At 43.0% G+C, this 17,192-nt stretch overlaps 1 protein-coding gene across 1 annotated transcript in view; it reads left to right on the plus strand.

Moving 5' to 3' along the window:
• PPARGC1A (PPARG coactivator 1 alpha) overlaps positions 1 to 17,192 on the plus strand; it is a 344,564-nt gene that overhangs the window by 168,185 nt on the left and 159,187 nt on the right. The gene's annotated exons all lie outside the window — the stretch shown is intronic.

The raw sequence follows: 17,192 nt of genomic DNA on the forward strand, positions 1-17,192 counted from the left end.
ATTAGTGTTATTTATGGCATGCTGAAACCTCATTAGAAGAAGGTAGACTGGATTCAAAAATGCATTACTGAGAATGTTTTTTTGTGGAGGGGGGTTAGGAGAGAAATTGCTTTTATTGTGTTTCTCTATCACATACAGAGTGGTTAGTGGACATGTTGGTTTCTTAAAGCGTGAAATAAATTAAGATAGAAGAAAATGAGTAATTAATCTAAGCGGTAAGTATAACCTCATTTCAGATTGAGAATAACTTGCACATGGTCACAAGGAGTTTCTGTTTACTGATCACCTTAGTTTCAACTAACCATTAATTTTTAACTTCTTGCACTGGAGGTAAAAAGTGGTATTTTTCAGCATGGTAGTTTGCATCTTAAGCAGTAATAATGTGCTTTTAGTGCAGTTCAGACCAGGGATGAGTGAAACTTGAGGTGCAGACTCACAAATAGGCCAATTTAAGTAGTAGTATTTGCTCTAATGAGAGCTATATATCCAGTCCTCCGTAAATATTATGTGGTAGGCATACAAGAAACCATTATTTGCAAGTAAATGAGAACAAAAGGAGAGTCCCTGAATTGTCAGTCTCAGACAGAAAAGTCATTGTGTGTGGGCAGCATCCTTCCCAAGTCTGTACTGCTGCCATTACTTACCAGTGACTTACCAGCTATGAGATGAAATCCCTCTTTTCCTGCAGACTTCAATCCCATGCCGGCAGCGCAAAACAGATGTGAACAGTTAGTTCCCCTCTCCACGTGCTCCTGTTGCTGTCAGCTCCATTCCACAGCTGACAAACCATTCCTGCTCCTGACAGCAATGCTACCTTTAGCCACACACGTTGTTTGGCCTCCGTGTGCCAAACCCAGTTAATGCCAATGCTACATACAGCCGCTATGATGGTGTGTAGCTATTCAGGCTTCCTGTGTTATGCCTGTTGTTGAAACGTGAATACCTGCAGGGCTCTTACAATCAAACATCTATTCTTGTAGTAATAGCTCTTTCTACAGCCACTCCACACGTGCGACTCATGGTGGCAGCTGTAGCGTTTATGAAATGCAGGTATGTGTTTATAAATGCTGACTTAAACCCAAGGCTGCATCAGCTCCATGAACCCTGAAAAGCTGTCCACGTTCTCTTTCCATATGTGCTATGCTACAGGATGCTGCCTTAGGGTTCCCTACTTGTTCAGGCGGCCTTTGATATTAAGACACAGCTTCATGATAGAGTCACATAATTATAAATCTAGTTAATTGCCAGGTGGTAGGTGACTAATTCCAGAGTTCTTCTGTGGACTAAATCCTTGTTTTCCCCAATACATTACAAGGGATCTAGTAGTTGAACTAGGGTGTGTGCCTTTTCCCCTGCCCTCTGTCCATGTAGTCACAGTGCCACACCTTTTGTTTTCTCCTCATGGGTGCGGTGTACATAGCATCACCTTCCCACAACACCTGCAAGCTACATCTGAAAAGATGACCTACTGATTTTGTTCCTGTATTGGTAAGAAATCATAAGCAGTCTTTGCTTAAAACTGATCTCTCTGTATAAGTAAGCAAAGCATATTGGATAGGACGGAAGGAAAGCATGCAGGCAAAACAAATAAAATGATGATTTTTACTACGTGCATGAAAGCTATCTTCTTTTTCATTCAGTTTTCTTCATAAAGCATCACAAAGTGCTTCCCATTTGAAGTAGAGCTGCCTTGCTCACAGCTTGCATGTGAGATCTCAGCTTAGTCCTTAATGTAAGTCTGCTTCCATTAGAAGAAAGGGTACCAAAAAGAGGACAAAAGGAACAGGATTGCAAGGTAAGGACAAGCTGAATTCAGCCAGGGAAAAGAAAACACAATAGGTTATTTCTGGTAAAGAAAGAAGTGAGAGGAGTAGAGGAAAGCAAGGAACTGATGCTCATGACTTCTCTCAGCAATATCTTTCTGCCCAGATCCACATAGATGAAGAACAAGGAAGATGGTGTTCTTCTTATGCCTTAGGGAGATCAAAACCATGGATGTAAGCATTGCTGTGAGATAACCAATTTTATTCTTTTTCCTTCTAATGCAGCTATCTTGTACTTCTATGACAAGGTTTAAACTCCCTCCTCTATTTCTACCCTCCATTCTGTCTATATTGCAGTTAATGAGTATTTTTTGCCATCTAGCCCTGTAGATTGACCAATGCAGCATGCTCTGTGACAACGCAGAATGTAGTAAGAATTACTAAAGACACTGCTGAACCATATTCAAGATGTGCTTGTGTTCACACCCTTCTGACTGATTCCTAGCTCTTCCATGGCAATGCAGAGTGGTGTCCAGAAGATTCGCAAACCACTGAGCTGCTAATGTTCCTGTGCTTATCCAAAAGACCTGTGTTAGCAGAGGTTCTGAGCCACCCATGACTTCTGAACTGGAAATATCCTTTGTGTTTGTAGCAGCTACTCACTCGCAAGGTGAGCGAGGAGTTCTGGTGGCAAACAGCTCAGCATTATCTCAGTTTCTCAGTAAGCCTCATGTCTGATTTAGCCAAACTACCTGAGAAATCTGTGCAATCTCACTCAAGACCATATGGGTCTTACCAGAGGAGTTTGACTTGGTAATTTTTGGGTGTCCCATTTGTCTTTTTGTCATTTTGAATGATAATGGCGAATGTTTGCCCTTCTTTCATGTTTGTCTTGTGTGGGGATATTGTTGTAATTGTCTTGAATAACAGTCCTTAATAGCACAACAATCTAAGTGTAGTACATGCTAAAGATAGAAAACTTCAGCCTAGGAATGCTTTGGGTGAGTAAGATAAATGTTTCTGTTACAGTCATTTATTTTTCACATATATTATTGTGAAAGGGGTAAGCAAAGAAACAATGCAGCCAGTCAGAGGTCTTTTACACTGACTTGGGCCTCTCTTTGAGGGAAAAGGGAACATGCCAGGTTGCCTTTTCCATTCAGTCTTGGAGCATTTTCACCCTCAACCAAGGAGAAAAAAAAAAGGAGTAATTTTCAAGTGCAGTCAAATTCCTGGCAGACTGTTACACTTCCACAATAATCATCACATTGAGGACTGGTGTCATATGTAGATTTACTGGCAGTACTTGTACAGAGGCCTTCTTCACAAAGAAAAACGGGCAAATTTCGTTCCCATTTGTCTTTAAGGAGAACATGAGAAGAAAATGACAGTGAGTTTCATTTTTGCTTTCTTTACTTTTCACAAAATGAAGGTCTCTCCCACAGCAGTATAAAGAGGCAAAAAGAACTTCCATTTGTCACTGAGAAACCTGTTTCAGGATTTGATGCAATATATGGCTTTAAAGATTTATACATCTTTCTCTTCATCTGTTCTGTACATTGTTAGTGTTACTTATCTTCTATTATCAGAAATAGAGCAGGCTATTTGTTGCTCAAGTGGCTGTGATGATTTATGAGAAATTAATCTGGAGACATTCAGAAGTTCTCTACCATGCCAACATTGATAGGGTGAAGAAAGTGAGGGTTATTATTTTGCAGGAATGCCTGCTTTTTGTCATAATGCCTAAGTAAACACAGCATAATAAATGAGAGAGAGAATGTGTGGAAGACAAGGCTCTGCCTTGAACACTTCACAGCAGTCATTGTCCTTTTGTAAATGGGAAATGAAAAGTTGTCATTTGTGACCTTACTGAGTTGGGCAGGCTTGGTCTTTAAACAGAAAGTGGCTGTGTTGGAGCCAAACACCATCCTTTCTTCTTGTAATGTTAATTTCAAAGAGTGTTTTTTCGAAGAATTTTCAAAGAGCGGTCCAAGCTCAGCCAAGGATTTAGTGAGAAGAGGACACTGAAACTGCTGGTGAACCTGCTTCAGAGAACCAAGCAGAATCAGGTGATCTATTCAAAATCAAGTTTTATGCTTGGCCAGTGATACTAAGATGATATTTCCACCTCGGACATTTTCAAATAGAAAAAATATATATTTTTATAGAAGATGTTTTATTTGAAAACTCCCATCCTTTAACCTGTGTTACTCCTTACTATAATCAGTCAGGCAACGTACCTGTTAGCTCTGTATGAAGAGCAGTGACTAAGTAAAAAGGAATTGAAATATTTTGGTTTTGCTTTTCTTTTGTGGTAATTACTAGTTCTCCAACATTTTCAGGTTATAATTATATCACAGGGAAGAGAAAGATGAGTGGATTTTTCTATACTGTCTTGCTGCTTCCTAAGCAGATCCTTGCATTCAGGTCTTCAAATTTGTATAGAACAGTAAAAATTAGAAATGAGAGCATGCCTAATCCCTCTCCTTGTTCTTTCCTTACATACATCAGGTTTTTTTTGTAGCTTTCTATTTCTTGGTAATGGGACCAAGGATGTTCTACAGGATATTGTTTCTGTTGCATGTTTTCCAAGATGAATACATAGAAGATCTCAAGATCAAAGTAAATGTCATTCATTTGTCTTCCAAAGGCCACCATGCCAGCTCTCTTCATTTAAATCCCATAGTGGGTATGAGTATAACATAAATACTAGCTTGGCATCAGTAGGAGCTTGTCCCTGCTTTGAAAGGAACTTGCTGAAGTGGTGATCTCAGGTCCCTTGCTGCAGAGTACTGCCAAACCCTGAGAGCTGTAACTAGGGACTACAACAGGGAAGTTTCTTGCAGCACGTTATTTAGTAATGTAATATCCTATACAAAGGCCAGTTGTTCAAGCTGTAAATGGAAGAGCCGAATTGGCCCATAAATTTGAGGCTTATTGATGTGTGTTGCTTCTAATATTTCTATAGGGAAAACCCCACTTATTGATCACTTGGGGCACAGTCTTACTTCTGGTGTTAATTTAGTTGTTGATTAGGCTGGAATGTATTACTTTCATAAAGATCCTGAGTGGCTGGAGTCACACAGAGAGATGGAAGCACAAATACCAGCAGACTGCTCCTGACACTGAAATAGCAAGCAGCACCAGAGAACTGGCACGCTTTCAGGTCAGTTTCCATTGAGAAGGCTTATTACAATAACAAACAACAGATACTACTTTAATGAAATAGATCTCATATTCAAGCTGCTCAGGGATCATCCTCAAAAGTCTACCTCTAGGTGCTTTAGGATGAGTAAGGAGGCTTCAGCAGAGGATTCAGGCTAGTTTATGCCCAGTGCTGGAATGGATGTCACAAGGAATTAACAGAGCAAGTGTGTGAAGCCAACTATAATCTTAGTGGGAAGTATTAGCATTGCCCAGAAATGGTATCAGTGGCAGCACAAATCTCCTGAGAGGGGTCAGGAAAGGGCAGAGTGAGATTAAGGCCATCTCACTGCAGTAGCTGGAAATCGTGGCTGTGCTGTGGGTGGCAGAAGCAGGGAGGGGACTGTGCCTATGTTTGTTTAGGCTCTCCTGAATCATTACGACAAATGGGCTTTACCAGAGTCCTATGAGAAATACTGATGGGCATTCTAGATGTAGCAGAGGATGCTAATATCCTCTTTTGAATCCTCTGTGTTTATATATGGAGAAGCGAGGCAGTGTCTTCAGTGTCCTGCCCACACGAAGGCAGGGCATGGGGTTCTCTGCTGGTTTGCAGGTGGATTTCTCCCCTCACATGTTGATGGGGATGCCTTTGCTCTCTGAGGGGAGGATCCGGGCCCACCAATGCTGCTGTTGCTGGCAGTTCCTCCAGGCCCTGCTCAAGCAGGAGCGTTGACCCAAAGACCATTGCACCGGCTTCTCCTGGCAGTGCCTGGGTTCTGCTTGTGGTCTGGATATATGTGACTTACAGATAGTAAATGACAGTGTTGTCTAGGTGAAAAAGATACAAGTGAAGAAGGATTCATTCCTGACGTTCTTCTTTCAGTCTGCATGCAGTGAAGATTCTAAATGCATTAGAACCCTAACCATACAAAACCCTGTGCACTGCTGCTGCTCTGACACCTTTCTTCCAGTGTAAATAACATCACAAAAGACAGTGGCCCATCTACGAGGCAGAGACCAGCAAGTAGCTGCTGCACTCCTTCAGAAATGTGACACACCTGGGTGGAAGGGATGCAGCCTGCTCCCTAGCATTGCCAGCACGAGGAGGAGCAGGCTATGGGAGCCCTGGAGCACTCAGACATGCCAGCATTGTGTCGGTTCCTGTGCCCCCCTCTGCTGGCACGTACCATGGAGCAGAGTCTGTGTGAGTGCTGTCTGCTTTAAGCCTGAATTTCTTATTATTGCAGCTGCACAAACACTTCTGGAAAGTTGATATGTTCTTTCCCTCAGGCACTTCTTTCAGCAATGAGTTCCACTTTCTAATTACATATTTTGCAAAAAGTGTTTGATTTTGTTGGTTTGAATCTGCCACCTTTTGCTTTCATTGCATGTTCTTTTCTTTTTGTTTTGAGAGCCAGGAAGAGTGGACCTGCTGTGTTTTTATCATTCTCTCTTTCAGAAAATTATATCACGTCCTGTGCTAATCGTTTTCTTCCTTAAACTTAAAAAAAACGCATTTTTTTCTTTCACTTTTCCTAGGGATTTTCCATGATCTATTTTCATTGCCCTTCTTTGACCTACTTCTGCATTGAGAAGCAGGCATACTGTATACAGTGTTCAACATGAGGCTGGAAGACATATATAAACATATTTCCATTGTGTGTTCTCTCTGACTTGTCTGATGTGCATGCTAGCATCATGTTGACTCAAACCAGAGGTCTTTGTTGAGCAGTACATAAAACCAGTATCCATTTCCTGAGTGGACAGGACTTTTCTTTAGCTCATTTTTAGCCCCAGTGTAAGGCTCCCGATGGGCATGAAGCTACCCTGATGGATCTGGACAACTTCTGGGCCTCCAGCCCTCAGCTCTGCACAGAGTTAAAGGGTGCTGAGTAGTTCTGGCAGCTTCCATGGAGACATTGTGGGCATTTCTATGGAGGGGATGCATGTGCCCCAAGGGCATCCCTCGGTTTTGTGCTAGTTACTGGGACTGGGAGAACAACTTGGATGAAGGAGATGTGTTAGAGTTCAGCCAAACTGCAGCTGGTTGTATGAGCTTAGTTGTTAAAAGACATGGATTGATGGATATATGTCAGGATGGAAGTAGTGTGTTTCCACGTTAAAGACAGAAATGCACACCTACATTCACAGATGGACTGCACTGAGGGCAGACCCACAGCTGTTAGAAAGTTTGGAGCGAGCACAGGTCTTCTGTTTTCTGTTCTAATGTCCCTTTGGCACTGCGGTGTTGCTGCCAGGTGTCTGGCATAGTGTCATGCATGTGGGTGTCTTGGTCCAGAGCCACACACTGTACGTAAAGGCAGAAGGTCTGTACAAGTGTGAGCTGTTCAGGCCACTGTGCTGTGTTGGCTCCCTACTGATTGGAATGACCTCTGGGTACACCTGGGGCATCCTCAGTCGGTGATGAGGATACTGTTAACAGTATACTGTTAACTGTTCCTGGTTTTAGTGTTGGTAGCATATTACTATCTAGGGACAGCACAAACATGCTACAGAAAATTGGCTACTGCCTTTTCAACTTAAGTCTGGAAAATCATGAGCATTCAGAATGAAGAGGAGCATGTTGGAGTTAATATTTCATTCTCAACTTGTGTCAAAGCAATTTAGTTGTTCTCTTCCTGCTTCTCCTTTCTGTCCCCCTCATTCTCAGTGGTGCTGTTTAAGGACAGAGCTTCCAGCCTTAACCCTGAATTACCTTCCTTTGGGGCGTCAAGTAAGAGTGGGATATTGCTTTAACATAGGGGGTTTTCTATTTTAATTTATTTTGCTTGGTAAAGAATATTCATCAGTCATTTAATTCAGAAGGTACCTATTGATTCCTTTCTCCTCATTTGGTATTTTCTGACATTTTATAGCACTTGCTATTGATTTATACAAAATCCGTAGTCCAAATGTCCCAAGGAGTGCTTTATTCACTTGTCATTTGCTGTTTTTCTTAACTAATAAATTTAACAGCCGTGTACATCCAGTCTGTTAAGATCTTGTGGCTCTACTTTCAAAGAAATGACAGTCTGGCACTAACAAATGAGTAATCCTTTCAGTCAGGAGCATAGAAATTGCAAGATCGGCAAGACAGAGAAACAACTGCTCCCTGACTGGTGAGCAAGACAGAGCAACCTCCTCTGCTCAAAGGACACTTGGGCTAAGGTAGGGAATATATAGCTCTGCTTCAGCTCATGGAATGTCACACATTGTGGGACTCTAATGGCAATGTTATTTATAGCTTGTCAACAGGTAATAAATTTAAGAGGCACATGCAGCAATATATATGAGAGCAGGTATGTCTAAACTGTGTTGATTGGCTGTGTTGACAACTTGCCAGGTGCTATAGATAGTTCTGCAGAGGTGCAGGAAAGTGGAGGCAGGCACTGGGAGGGTGGTGTGTCCAGCAGCTGCTTTCAGAAATCTCCACATGGGCACTCTGATTGGTATTTCCAGAAGTGATCAGGGAATTTCATAAGTCTAAGTCTCACCAAAGGTCAGCAGATTTAAGTCTCCTTCATCACTAGTAGCTTCTAAGCTCTCTTTGAAGCTTGGTTTTGGAAATACAGCTACTCAAGTAGGAGCTTTGTGTGTGTAAGATGGATGGGAGAAGCAGCGCACATCCCTGGAGCTGGGAGAAGCGAGGCTTTGCAGGGCACTGAGCTCTGGGGAGTCACCCAGACACTCTCTTACTGCAGACTGAATGGGCTGAAATGAGCTCACTCCTTTCCATGTGCCCTCTTTCCTCTGTTGTTCACTAATTGAACTTATATATGGGTTAGATCATAGAATCATAGAATGGCCTGGGTTGAAAAGGATCACACTGATCATCTAGTTTCAACCCCCCTGCTATGTGCAGGGTCGCCAACCAGCAGACCAGGCTGCCCAGAGCCACATCCAGCCTGGCCTTGAATGCCTCCAGAGAAGGGGCATCCACACCTTCCTTGGGCAACCTGTTCCAGTGTGTCACCACCCTCTGTGTGAAAAACTTCCTCCTAATATCTAACCTAAATCTCCTCTGTCTCAGTTTAAAACCATTCCCCCTTGTCCTATCACTATCGACCCTCGTAAACAACTGTTCCCCTTCCTGTTTATATGCTCCCTTCAAGTACTGGAGACAATGAGGTCTCCCCGGAGCCTTCTCTTCTCTAAGCTAAACAAGCCTAGTTTCCTCAATCTTTCTTTATAGGAGAGGTGTTCCAGCCCTCTGATCATCTTAGTGGCCCTCCTCTGGATCTCAGGGAGGAATCAGATCCATGCAGATGACATTCCAGTGACATAAAGGAGGTGAGATGAGTGTCCTCAGCAAGATCTGTTGTTGCCTTGGTGTGCTTGGGACATGTCCTGAGTGCAGCAACTTTAACAGCAGTGCCCTGTAGACTATTTCCACCATGTTGATTCTGGTGTCTGAATGGGAGCCTGTTTGATGATTTAGCAGCATGTGTGAGTAGATTTAATATAGGCTATGCATGAAATGGCATGGCTACAGCTCTGATTTGGTTCAGGTAAAACACAAAATTTACCCTCAGTAATCATTGTATAGTGAAAAATTTAAAAATTTATGCTTTCATGTATTATCATGCAGTGCTCCTTCATCTGGGTTATACCTGAAGACATTTATAAGCTATCTTCAGTCTCTCAGAAAGCACCAGAGGGACTTTTTCAGTACAAATCTCATGCCTCCACAAATTAAGGTGCCAGCCGCGAGTCTGGCACTGCAAACATGCCGTGTGCTGAAGTTAGAATCTAGGAGGCAGAAAAGCATGAAGACGTTCTGCTCTAAGAGATTCCTTGAATTACTTGCTAAATTACATAATTCTCACCGTAGTCCACTGATGAGAAAACTGTAAATGCTCCATCTCTGGAAGCCTTCAAGGCCAGGCTGGATGGGCCCTGCGCAGCCTGATCTAGTGGTTGGTAACCCTGCCCAAAGTGCGGCTTTGGAACTGAATAATCATTAAGGTCCCTCTGAACCCAGGACTGTGATTCTGTGATTGTGGGACTGCAATGGGTACCCATGGCAGAAACACAAAGCCACAACTTGAGTTTTATGCAGAAGAGACACTGGACTTCAGTGATCAATTCAAGTGTAACTGATAGCCGAGATCAAAGTTTGGTTGCAGGAGATGGAAATGAAAGATGGGCATTTCTGGACCATCAAGAGAACACAGAGCTTTGAAGGAGATATGTTGGATCATGTTTGGCCCCATGCTGTGTCCAAGCTGAACTCAGCACAGCTTCCAAAGGAGATGGCAAAAATTGCTTCTTTTTCTTCTCTAGTTTCTCCACAGTATAGCTGCATCCTCCTGACCATATCTAATGTAGGTAAAGCTGCCAGACTTGGGCAAATAGGCAAGGAACAGTGTGAGCCTGAGAAGCCAGTCCTTACTCAGCAGCAGCCTCCATTTTGTAGGTGAAATGTTCTGAAAAATCAGTATCTGTTTGGGTAGCAAGTCACCATTAATAAAACCTTCTGTTTTCCTCACCTTGTTTCTTCACACTGCTGGCAGTGATATGGTGGTATCGCAGTAATAAATTGTGGATGAATTAAAAAAAATTACCCTGTGCTTACAGATAAGACCAATGCTCAGGATGGACTTCTGAAGCATCCTAGTTACCCTGTACTGCTAAATCTGTATTCACACTAGTACTTGCTATTTGGGATGGAATTGCAGCAAAAGCCCTTTAGACTCTGAACTGTAATATGCAGAGATGTTTTGTTTAGAGTAGTGTAAAATCAAGTGTGTTGTATGAACTTCATGAAAGGTACATTTGAGCTGAGTAGTGCATTATGGAGAATGATATATGGAGCTTCTTTAACTCTGTGGAGTTAGATATGATTCTTAGCAAATAAGTGACAGATTCATATGTAGGGGAAAATTGAAGTTCTCATCTATATATTGTTTTTATTATGTTTTCTTTGCTTCAGGCTCTAACATATCAAAGACACTGTGAGTGAAAAAAGTGGTTTGATTTCCATCAATAAATGTCTTCATATTCTTGCAGCTCACACACAATTTGTGCTGTTTCATGGCTGTGAAAAAGACAAGTGAAAGTCACGAAATAATTCATTGCAATCCAGAGCAGATTAGATTTGAAGCATTGCTAATATTTACAATTATCATCGAGCACTTTCTGTGCAGTATCTGTCTTAGGTTTAGAATTATGCTCCTGGCCCAGTAAGAATATGCTGGTACGTTGGTTTGCATCTGTCTTTGCCATATGCAGAGTCAGAAAAGAATTCCTGCTGCTTCTTTTTGTTTATTTATTTTTTATTGTACCCCTACAAAATCAGACCAGCTGTTGCTGAGATGCTGCCTTTCGCAAATGACAAGACATAAAAGAGAGCTGATCTCATCTCAAGCATTTGTCATCGCCGCTTTTATACTCCCTTATCATCAACCTTGGGAGGTATGGTTGGGTGCTGGCAGCGTGTTGGCCTGTTGTCACCCCACAGCTGTGGTTCCGGCGCTCTCGTGCTGCTGGCTGTGGTTGGCAGTGCCAGGGCTGGGCGCAGGAGTGGGCAGCAGGGGCAGCGACTTCGGCTCACCTTTGCCTGATGTTCCCAGTGTTGTTGTAAGCCAAAATTATTTTTATTTCTGAACTTGGCCGAGAAAGCAGAATTCTGCTAAGTATCTTCATAATGAAACGCCCCTTTGTGTCTCCTTTGCTGCTAGTCTGAGTCGCCTCTTTGTTAGCATCTGGCTCCTTCCCGTGCTTGCATTAGTTTACCTTGTGCTCTCCTACTCTAAAAATAGAATACCCATATGTGTAACAGAGCCCGGGGTTCGCGCGCGCCTGTTGTGTAACACGAGTCCTAAAGTCAAACCCAGCGCACCCGCAGCTCTCGCTTGATAGTCCTGAGATCCTCAGATGGCGTGGCTGTGTTTGGCAAAAAGGAGAAAAGGGAGAAAAGTACAAGGAGGTGAAATTCTGAGCTGCAAGGAGAGGCTCTTGATGCTCACGAGCTCACGCTGAATTGCAATTGGCACGTCATTTATTTGCACGTGAGGTTATTGTGGAGTGCCCATAATTTGTGAAAATTCATATTTGCTTAATCTGAGAAAAAATGAAGTGTTTTCAGCAACCTTAAAAAAAAAAAAGGTGCAAAGGAAAGCAGCCTTGGTTTGTGTTTCCACAGCCCTGTGCAGGGGTCTGGCCTGCAGGGTTTCAGCTCAGGGTGAGTGACTGGGGGTCAGGAAACAAGCATCCCTGGGAGCAAAAAGGAACCTAAGAAAGAATTCATGTTTGTTTTTGGTTGTTTTTTTTTTTTGTTTTGTTTCACGCTTTATGAGAACAGTGAATTAACAATGTGAATGATGAACAATCAACAGTTTAAAAAATACATAATCCTAACTGGCACGATTTTAATGAATTTTAAATATGTTACAGTATGTTGTTTTGACAGGATGGTGGCTCTTTGACTTTAAAACATGCTTAAAAAACAATCTTTTATTTTTGTGTTGAAACAGTACTTCGGGGAAAAAACAGTGTTTGGTTCTGTTCCTCGAGGCTGGCTGAAGTCTCGGCTGTATGAGTGCAGTGAGTTCGACGTTCTCAGCTGCTCTGTGATGAATGCCATAACCGCACAGCAGGACAGGCACGCTCTGTTTTATTCAGTTTGGTTAAAAAAAAACACAACACCAAACAGACAACAACAACAACAGGAAACAACCAAACCTAGACAACGTTTTGAGGAGTTGATGGGGAGACTGAAGTATCTCCTGGTAGGGTGAAGGATAGTGGTGGTAGGCTAAGGAGTGATGAAGAACACAATAAACAAGGCTTGCCGTGAGCGGGGTGTGCGGCTGGCATCTTTAGGTGCGATGCACGGAGAGCAAGCTCCAGCAGTGGTATTTTCTTAAAAAAGCCTTCTCTTGGGACTAATTTCTCTGGTTTGGGGTTGAAATACTTGTGTCCTGCTGAACCCGTTTCTGCACTGCTGAACGTGGTCTCTGAGAGCTCAGCAGCGCTATGGTAATGAGCCCATCTCTCTCAAAATGGCCTGTATTATTATTCATGTTTATTGGCTGCAGAGCGGTTCGCGAAGCACTTTTCAAACAGATACACTGAAATATTTTCTTTGAACCAGACCCAGCAGCTATTTGTATTTCCTTTGCTTGAATCCACACCCCTGATGCAGTCTTAATTGTAACAGCAGCAAAAGAAACAATTATCACAACGTGAGGAATAACACTTTGGGGAAACGTGCCCAAACGCTTGGGTTAGCTACGAGCTCCGCTGCACTTCACCCTTAATTAGGGCTACAGCAGAGCATCGCCAGCCCTCCTCGTTACCCCGTGAACTCCCGGGCTGCAGCGAGGCGTTCGCTGGACCGCTCGGAACGTGTCAGACGGCGGCCGCGCGTCCCTGCATCTTTTCGCATGTGGCTGCTCGGTGCCGACCCTTCCCTTCCCCTCCCTTCCCCTCGCCCCCCTCCTCCCAGCCTGTGCTGTGACATTTCCTTCATGACAGCCTGTCTCCGAACTGCACTTGCTGCCGCCTTGGTAAAGGCTTACAAAGAGAGTGTAACAGCCAGTGGCCAATCGAGTTTGTGCAAGCTACATCAGCTATGGATGAAACATCCACCAGAGAGAATAAGGACTTAGAAGAAAACTGGATAAAAGGGCTGCGACGGGAAGCTAGCTGGCAGGTTAGTGATACAAAGACGAATGCTTGCAAGTGGATTAAATCTAAGCACTAAAAATCTCTCAACTTTTTAACCAAAGCGTAGGTGAAACGTGTGTTTGTTTGTAGTGCAGCGATGTCTGAGAGCATATTCCTGGGAGACCAGTGATCATTGTGCTCTTATTTTCTTGGAAAGAGTAGTTGTAGGATTCCAAAGCCATCTATTCCAAATTGTAGGAGAAGCAAATAGAGTTTTATAAATCTGTAGGCATTACGAAATGTACACTTGCTTAAAAAAGGTCCTTGCAATAACAAGTTGCAGGTGCATGCTGTAATATCAAAGGAAATACGTGGCTGGTGTGTGTATATATGCAAGTTTATTCCATTAAAAAATATAATACAACACCTGTCATCCTGTTACTTAATTGTGTCATAGTAACTGTAGCAAGGGGGTTCTTTTAGCCTCTTCTAAAGAGGCAACATCTTTAAATGCACAATGCCTGTTTTCTTTATTATACTGGACTCACAATAGACATGCATGCAATTCAATCTGAAGGCAGGCAGTTTTCATTAAAGTGTGCAAAGCAATAATGTTTACATTGTGCAGTACCTTTCTGGAGTTTGTAGAATTAGATACCATTTCAGACCTGCTAAGCCCCACTGAGTGGTTGTGATTGCTCTTTACATTATATCCTAAGCATCGCCTGTGCACTTTTTTCTGCTCTATTGCATTTTAATTAGTCAATCAACAATATTCAAGAGATGTGTCACCAAGTTATTTCTTTTTTTCCCCCTTGCTGCTTCTTACGAGGGATTTTTAAAGAAGATTATTATTATTATTTTGGTGATGCCATTATACAAAATTCAGATGAAGTGTTGATTTGATTTTTCTTTATCAGGTGAAGCTGTGCTGGAGTTCCAGCTCGATAAGAGTTACTGCAGCAGCCTGAATGCTACAATGCATGCTTTCTTCCCCCAGAAGCAAATCTGTTACAGTTTGATACCCTCCCCACAACTTCGCTCTAAAGTAGGAAATGCAAGTCTCTTTTTAGAAGGACATGATGCCCCATGTCATACTGTTCTTAGCTTTTATTGTGGTGTCTCCTTGGTCATCTGTATCACTAGGGAAATGAAGTACATGGTCGAGATAGTGTATGTATAGAAACAAGTGATTCCTCCTCCCTGAGATCTTGTAGAAGCAGGGATGTGCCATTTGTGGCCCAGGCTGCCAGGACAGAGCAAGTATATGTGCCAGGATGCAGAGGAGGTGGTCGCCCTGCAGACACACCAGAGGAGAACATCACTGCCCTGCAGAGCAGGGCTCAACAGGTGGGGAAGGAAGCAGGAGGAGAGCTGGGGCTGTGGCAGCATCTGGCTAGCCTGTGCACACAGCCAAATGGGAGAGACAATCTAGTTCTCTGGCTCTTGCTATTTTTGCTAGGTCAGACGAGTTAACTGTGAGTTTAGAAAATGTGGGAGAAATTTTCCTGTAGTATCTGATTGGAGAGCAAGCATGCTTGGGAAGGAGGGAGGGAGGGAATCTCACGTGCTGCAGGTGCTACACCTGGAACCCTGGAGTGCATAACTGTAGGGCCTTATCCCTGAAGAGTCAGTACCTTTTCACCACTGTGTGTGTCTACTACACTTCTGCTCCTCCCTAAACAGAGATATTTCTGTTTCTATTTCTATCTACCTCCCTCTTGGTTGAAGAAAGGGGATAGCGGTTGTAGATATTTTGCTCTGGGATGCAAACCCTGCTACCTCTGAGTGAGATTTTCAGAGAAGCCCCTGGGAAGGGGTTATCCAGTTCTCATTCAAATTGTAAATCACCCCATATTTCTTGACTCTGTGAGGTCTTTAGAAATCCCAGGATAGGGCAAGAGCATCAATCTTGAAAGGAACTGATATAGAGTGAGTGCTGCAGAGCCAGAGCTCCTCTTCATTCCTATCTGCTGGGAAGCTCCAAGGTGATGGTGTACATCCTTTCTTCTTAAATGGGCCAAGTTTTTTTAGAGCTAGGCCCTTATATCCATATTTAGTTTCCTGAATAAGTGTCCTGGTTTTCAGAAATGCTGGGAAGCACTCCTGGAAAGCCAGCAGTTTCAGTTTCCTTGTGCTTCAACATGTGAGGCCAATGCTTGAGGCTGCTTGGTGGGGGTACTGGTAGCCCTGGGCTGGGAGGTGGCTGGAGGGGCTCAGTGGACAGGTGTTAGCTCACTTTGAGACCAGTATCCAACTAAGGAATGCACCTCCTTGATCACGGGCATGGCTCTCCCCAGCTGACAGCCCCACACATCAGTTGGATGTGATCAGCCAGAGAGAGGCTGTATTGGCAGCTGTGGGTGCGTGGGGTTGCACAGCAGGCCTGGCACTGTGCTGCCATTGCTGGGGAGCTGGAAGAGGAGGAGGAGGAAGAGGTGGAAGAGATGCACGTGTCTCACTCTTGTTGTGAGAGACGTGACAGTTCTGACTTGGCACTTGGAAAAACCAGGCCACTTATTTAGCAGGCTAAATATAGGTTAAGCAGCCTCGCTTGAGTATCCTGCTTTAAAAAATTCTGGTGATAGTCATCTCCTATCCTACCTTTCAGCCAGCACGCTCCTCATGCTGTGAAAGGTCTGTGCAGTAGCCCCATGCACATGAATAAACATCAGCTTGCAAGCGAGAGAGGAAAGCAGCTTACAGTTATTTCTTTCAGGGGGATATATAGTTTGGAAAATGAGGTGTGTTCTATCTCCAAAAGGAGTTATTTTTCTATTTGGTTAAAAGAAAAAAAGAACAAAAGCAGTGCTGAAATTAGAATTCTGTCTTTATCACTTAGCTTTAACTTTTTGTTTTCTGTTGTTCTCATCGTCTCAGACTTCGCTGTAATCGTGTGTATCTATTTTTGATTTTTCATGAGAAAGGTGGCCCTCCTTACTCATGTTAGCAGACCTTCAGAACAGGTTTTCAAAACCTTGTCTAATCCCTTTTCCTGATGTTTCCTTGGGAACAGCTTCTGACATCCTACAGATCTATAGCTGTCACAAAGCTGGCACAGTTTTACCATAGGCCAGTCACATATTTGGGTGACCACAACTGTGCAGAAAGAATAAAGGTTAAGAAATCTATACGGGTGTGGATGTCAATATTTAAAGAAAAAAATCCTGCATATTTATAGAGGCAAATGGATTTTACTTCATATTTACAAGTGGAGGGAAATTTGTGCACTCAGATACGCAGGACTAACTCCCATTGACTTAAATGGGAATTCTGTTCCCATAAATGAGAGTAAAGGGTAGTTCAGAATATCCTGCGAAAGGAGCAGTACACTGATTCCAGCAGCATACTAGAGCAGCAAATCCCTCTGCGGACATATTGAGATCCAGAAAGCCACAGTTTTCTTCCTAATTGTTGGCTCAGTCAGATTATGGTCTCCATCTCAAACTTTAAGCTTTGTCCTTGATTTGCTGAGCTGTTGTATAGCCTAAAATACAACATCTGTATTGGTGAGGGAAGGAGAATAGGGATCGTGAAAGAAATATTTCAGTCATTCCAGAATAATTTGGGATCTTTCATCAAGATAGGCATGCCGTTGATGAAAAATAGGCATTTTGTCAGAGCCTTCAGCAGTCTGATGATAGTTTTCTACAGGATAATAAAAGCAGACGT

The sequence above is a fragment of the Phasianus colchicus genome, chromosome 4, assembly GCF_987193195.1.
Source record: "Phasianus colchicus chromosome 4, bPhaCol1.hap1.1, whole genome shotgun sequence".
NCBI classification, from domain to species: domain Eukaryota; kingdom Metazoa; phylum Chordata; class Aves; order Galliformes; family Phasianidae; genus Phasianus; species Phasianus colchicus.